Source organism: Ranitomeya imitator, chromosome 1 (genome assembly GCF_032444005.1).
Source record: "Ranitomeya imitator isolate aRanImi1 chromosome 1, aRanImi1.pri, whole genome shotgun sequence".
NCBI classification, from domain to species: domain Eukaryota; kingdom Metazoa; phylum Chordata; class Amphibia; order Anura; family Dendrobatidae; genus Ranitomeya; species Ranitomeya imitator.
The window spans coordinates 946,902,166-946,908,325 of NC_091282.1; positions in this window are offsets into that span (position 1 = coordinate 946,902,166).

Genomic DNA, 6,160 nt, shown 5'->3' on the forward strand with positions numbered 1-6,160 from the left:
TCAGCCTCCTCTGTGGTCGGGGGGTCCGCCGCTCTCAGCCTCCTCTGTGGTTGGGGGGCCCGCCGCCGCTCTCAGCCTCCCCTGTGGTCGGGGGTCTGCCGTGCTCAGCCTCCTCTGTGGTCGGGGGGTCCGCCGTGCTCAGCCTCCTCTGTGGTCGGGGGGTCCGCCGTGCTCAGCCTCCTCTGTGGTCGGGGGGTCCGCCGTGCTCAGCCTCCTCTGTGGTCGGGGGGTCCGCCGTGCTCAGCCTCCTCTGTGGTCGGGGGGTCCGCCGCTCTCAGCCTCCTCTGTGGTTGGGGGGCCCGCCGCCGCTCTCAGCCTCCCCTGTGGTCGGGGGTCTGCCGTGCTCAGCCTCCTCTGTGGTCGGGGGGTCCGCCGCCGTGCTCAGCCTCCTCTGTGGTCGGGGGGTCCGCCGTGCTCAGCCTCCTCTGGTCGGGGGGTCCGCCGCTCTCAGCCTCCTCTGTGGTCGGGGGGCCCGCCGCCGCTCTCAGCCTCCTCTGTGGTCGGGGGTCCGCCGTGCTCAGCCTCCTCTGTGGTCGGGGGGTCCGCCGCCGCGCTCAGCCTCCTCTGTGGTCGGGGGGTCCGCCGCCGTGCTCAGCCTCCTCTGTGGTCGGGGGGTCCGCCGCCGTGCTCAGCCTCCTCTGTGGTCGGGGGGTCCGCCGCTCTCAGCCTCCTCTGTGGTCGGGGGGGCCGCCGCCGCTCTCAGTCTCCTCTGTGGTCTGGGGGTCCGCCGCCGCGCTCAGCCTTCTCTGTGGTCGGGGGGTCCGCCGCCGCGCTCAGCCTCCTCTGTGGTCGGGGGGTCCGCCGCCGCGCTCAGCCTCCTCTGTGGTCGGGGGGTCCGCCGCCGCGCTCAGCCTCCTCTGTGGTCGGGGGGTCCGCCGCCGCGCTCAGCCTCCTCTGTGGTCGGGGGGTCCGCCGTGCTCAGCCTCCTCTGTGGTCGGGGGGTCCGCCGTGCTCAGCCTCCTCTGTGGTCGGGGGGTCCGCCGTGCTCAGCCTCCTCTGTGGTCGGGGGGTCCGCCGTGCTCAGCCTCCTCTGTGGTCGGGGGGTCCGCCGCTCTCAGCCTCCTCTGTGGTTGGGGGGCCCGCCGCCGCTCTCAGCCTCCTCTGTGGTCGGGGGTCCGCCGTGCTCAGCCTCCTCTGTGGTCGGGGGGTCCGCCGCCGCGCTCAGCCTCCTCTGTGGTCGGGGGGCCCGCCGCCGCTCTCAGCCTCCTCTGTGGTCGGGGGGTCCGCCGCCGCGCTCAGCCTCCTCTGTGGTCGGGGGGTCCGCCGCCGCGCTCAGCCTCCTCTGTGCTCGGGGGGTCCGCCGTGCTCAGCCTCCTCTGTGGTCGGGGGGTCCGCCGCTCTCAGCCTCCTCTGTGGTCGGGGGGCCCGCCGCCGCTCTCAGCCTCCTCTGTGGTCGGGGGTCCGCCGCCGCGCTCAGCCTCCTCTGTGGTCGGGGGGTCCGCCGCCGTGCTCAGCCTCCTCTGTGGTCGGGGGGTCCGCCGCCGTGCTCAGCCTCCTCTGTGGTCGGGGGGTCCGCCGCTCTCAGCCTCCTCTGTGGTCGGGGGGCCGCCGCCGCTCTCAGCCTCCTCTGTGGTCTGGGGTTCCGCCGCCGCGCTCAGCCTCCTCTGTGGTCGGGGGGTCCGCCGCCGCGCTCAGCCTCCTCTGTGGTCGGGGGGTCCGCCGCCGCGCTCAGCCTCCTCTGTGGTCGGGGGGTCCGCCGCCGCGCTCAGCCTCCTCTGTGGTCGGGGGGTCCGCCGCCGCGCTCAGCCTCCTCTGTGGTCGTGGGGTCCGCCGCCGCGCTCAGCCTCCTCTGTGGTCGGGGGGTCCGCCGCCGCGCTCAGCCTCCTCTGTGGTCGGGGGGCCCGCCGCCGCGCTCAGCCTCCTCTGTGGTCGGGGGGCCCGCCGCCGTGCTCAGCCTCCTCTGTGGTCGGGGGGCCCGCCGCCGTGCTCAGCCTCCTCTGTTGGCGGGGGTCCGCCGTGCTCAGCCTCCTCTGTGGTCGGGGGGTCCGCCGCCGCGCTCAGCCTCCTCTGTGGTCGGGGGGTCCGCCGTGCTCAGCCTCCTCTGTGGTCGGGGGGCCCGCCGTGCTCAGCCTCCTCTGTGGTCGGGGGGCCCGCCGCCGCTCTCAGCCTCCTCTGTGGTCGGGGTGTCCGCCGTGCTCAGCCTCCCCTGTGGTTGGGGGGTCCGCCGCTCTCAGCCTCCTCTGTGGTCGGGGGGTCTGCCGCTCTCAGCCTCCTCTGTGGTTGGGGGGCCCGCCGCCGCTCTCAGCCTCCTCTGTGGTCGGGGGTCTGCCGTGCTCAGCCTCCTCTGTGGTCGGGGGGTCCGCCGCCGTGCTCAGCCTCCTCTGTGGTCGGGGGGTCCGCCGTGCTCAGCCTCCTCTGTGGTCGGGGGGTCCGCCGCCGCGCTCAGCCTCCTCTGTGGTCGGGGGGCCCGCCGCCGCGCTCAGCCTCCTCTGTGGTCGGGGGGCCCGCCGCCGCTCTCAGCCTCCTTTGTGGTCGGGGGGCCCGCCGTGCTCAGCCTCCTCTGTGGTCGGGGGGTCCGCCGCTCTCAGCCTCCTCTGTGGTCGGGGGGCCCGCCGCCGCTCTCAGCCTCCTCTGTGGTCGGGGGTCCGCCGTGCTCAGCCTCCTCTGTGGTCGGGGGGTCCACCGCTCTCAGCCTCCTCTGTGGTCGGGGGGCCCGCCGCCGCTCTCAGCCTCCTCTGTGGTCGGGGGTCCGCCGTGCTCAGCCTCCTCTGTGGTCGGGGGGTCCGCCGCCGTGCTCAGCCTCCTCTGTGGTCGGGGGGTCCGCCGCCGTGCTCAGCCTCCTCTGTGGTCGGGGGGTCCGCCGCCGTGCTCAGCCTCCTCTGTGGTCGGGGGGTCCGCCGCCGTGCTCAGCCTCCTCTGTGGTCGGGGGGCCCGCCGCCGTGCTCAGCCTCCTCTGTGGTCGGGGGGTCCGCCGCCGTGCTCAGCCTCCTCTGTGGTCGGGGGCTCCGCCGCCGTGCTCAGCCTCTTCTGTGGTCGGGGGGCCCGCTGTGGGTGCAGGATAGGAATAACTATGGCGCAATGTTATTAATGATTTTAGGCCATTTTATTTGAGTAGTAAAAAGGTTTCAAGGAAAAAAAAAAAAAACCACTAAGGCCCAATAGCCGAGAAATGAGGCTTCACCCCGCGTAGTTGACATAAAAATAGCAAGGTTGTGTCTGTGCAGAATGTGGAAAGGCGAAAACAAGCGAATCTTAAAAATCCGCGTCAGCAGAAGGATCGGATTACGGCCTGCGGCCTTTCCACAGTGTTATCACAGCCGGTGGCCCGAAGACGTAGTCCGGGTGGGCAACAGTGCGACCCCACTCACCTGGCTGCGCTGGGATAGCGCTGTATTTCGCCTGTCACAGCCGAGTCACTGTGTATCCCCGCCATAGTTGTTAATAACAGATGCAATGCTGGTTGTTACATCTGTGGTTATCCTCATCCGTGCAGGTAATGTGTATACAGGTGTGCGTAATATGAATATACCTGTCCGTAATGCGTGTGCATAGTGTGATGTGAGTAATGTGTATATATGTACACGTGTGAGTAAAGAGTGTACGTGTGTGTACATGTGTGTATTGCTTGTGTATGTGAATAAAGCATGTTCACAATATTTGTACATATGTGTAATGTGTGTGTGCGTTAGCGAGAATTGTGAATAAAGTATGTGCATATGTGAGCGAAATGTGTGTGCGTAATATGTTTATATGTATTTAACCCCTTCATGACCTTAGGATTTTCCATTTTTCCGTGTTCGTTTTTCGCTCCCCTCCCAGAGCCATAACTTTTTTTTATTTTTCCGTCAATATGGCTATGTGACGGCTAATTTTTTGTGGGACGAGTTGTACTTTTGAACGACATTAAAAAAAATAATAGTAATTCCAAGTGCGGTGAAATTGCAAAAAAAGCGCAGTCCCACACTTGTTTTTTGGTTGGCTTTTTTGCTAGGTTCACTAAATGCTAAAACTGACCTGCCATTATGATTCTCCAGGTCATTACGAGTTCATAGACGCCAAATATGTCTAGGTTCTCTTTTATCTAAGTGGTGAAAAAAAATTCCAAACTTTGCTAAAAAATAAAAAAAAAAAATTGCGCCATTTTCCAATACCCGTAGCGTCTCCATTTTTTGTGATCTGGGGTTGGTTGAGGGCTTATTTTTTGCGTGCTGAGCTGACGTTTTTAATAATACCACTTTTGTGCAGATACGTTCTTTTGATCGCCCGTTATTGCATTTTAATGCAATGTCGCGGCAACAACAAAAACGTAATTCTGGCGTTTCGAATTTTTTTCTCGCTACGCCGTTTAGAGATCAGGTTAATGCTTTTTTTTTATTGATCGGGCGATTCTGAACGCAGGGATATCAAATATGTGTAGGTTTGATTTTTTTTTTTTTTTTTTTCGTATTTTGAATGGGTGGGTGATTTAAACTTTTATATATATATATATTTTTTTTAACTTTTTTTTTTAAAAACTTTTGCCATGCTTCAATAGCCTCCATGGGAGGCTAGAAGCTGACACCACGCGATCGGCTCTGCTACATAGCAGCGATCATCAGATCGCTGCTATGTAGCTGAAATGCAGGCTTGCTCTGAGCGCCGACCACAGGGTGGCGCTCACAGCAAACCGGCATCAGTAACCATACAGGTCTCAAGGACCTCTATGGTTATGCAGAAGCATCGCTGACCCCCGATCATGTGACGGGGTCAGCGATGCGCTCATTTCCGGCCCGATGGCCGGAAGCGCCGATTCAATGCCGCTGTCTGCGTTTGACAGCAGCATTTAACTAGCTAATAGCGGCGGGTGGATCGCGATTTCACCCGCCGCTATTGCGTGCACATGTCAGCTGTTCAAAACAGCTGACATATCCCGGCTTTGATGCGGGCTCACTGCCGGAACCCACATCAAAGCAGGGGTTCTGACCTCGGAAGTACTATCCTGTCCGAGGTCAGAAAGGGGTTAATGTGTATACAGACAGAGAATGAACTTCAATCCAATATTGCAGCCAGCGGGTAAGGAAAGGGTGAATACAAAACCCCGCCTCCATGGCTGAAGATTGTTCCCTCCAAATTCAGGTGACAGTGTCCCTTTAACAGCTGCGAGACATGCAGCCGCAGGGACTCGCCAAAGTCACTTGGCACCCGTGCATGCCTGGGTAACGCCTTATCCGAGCACGTTCGCTCATCACTACACATGTTTATTTCCTTTGTGTGTGTGTGTTAGAACAACACAAAAAAACAGGAAAAGGGCAAATTGGACATAGTTTCACGCAAAACCCAAAAATCGGCCGAACAAAATTGTTGGCACCCTCAACTTATTTGGTTGCATACCCTTTGGAATTAATAACTTAATAAATTAATCAATCACTTCCTATAACCATCAACAAGCTTCTTCCACCTCTGGAATTTTGGACCACTCTTCTTTTGCAAACTGCTCTAGGTCTCATACTTGAAGGGTCTCTTCTCCCAACAGCAATTTTAAGATCTTTCCACAGGTGCTCAATGGGATTTAGGTCCAGTCTCATTGTTTCCATCCATTTCTGGGTGCTTCTTGAAGTACGGTATATAATCAAGTATAAGTTGACATTTTCAGCCCATTTTTTTTAGGCTGAAAGTGCCCCTCTCAGCTTATACTCGAGTCATTATCCCAGGGGATCGGAGGGTGAGCGGCGGCTGTCACATACATGCTCCTGGCGTGGTGTATCTCCGATGGTCTCCGGGCGCCAGTAGCTCTTCCTGTGTTCAGCGGTCATGTGGTACTGCTTGTTAAAGTAATGAATGTGGACGCATATTCATTACTTTAATGAGCGAGTACGGTGTGACAGCTGAACGTAGGAAGAAGCTGCCGGAGACCATCTGTCAGTGAGAAGCTTCCAGGGACCGTGCTGGGAGCAGGTGATTATAATGGGGAGGGTTAGCATCCCGATATTCACCTGTCCCCGTTCCACCGCCGGGTGCTGCCCCGTCTTCCACGTCCTCTGCCTGTGACATTCAGGTCAGAGGGCGCGATAAAGTAGCTAGTGTGGGCCCTCTGCCTGAACAGTCAGCTGGAAGACAGAGCGGCGCGCAGCAGTGGAATGAGGACAGGTGAATATCGCAAGTGCCGGGGAGCCTGAGCGACGAGAGGTGAGTATGTGATTTTTTTATTTTAAAATAATCGCAGCAACAGCATATGGGTCCA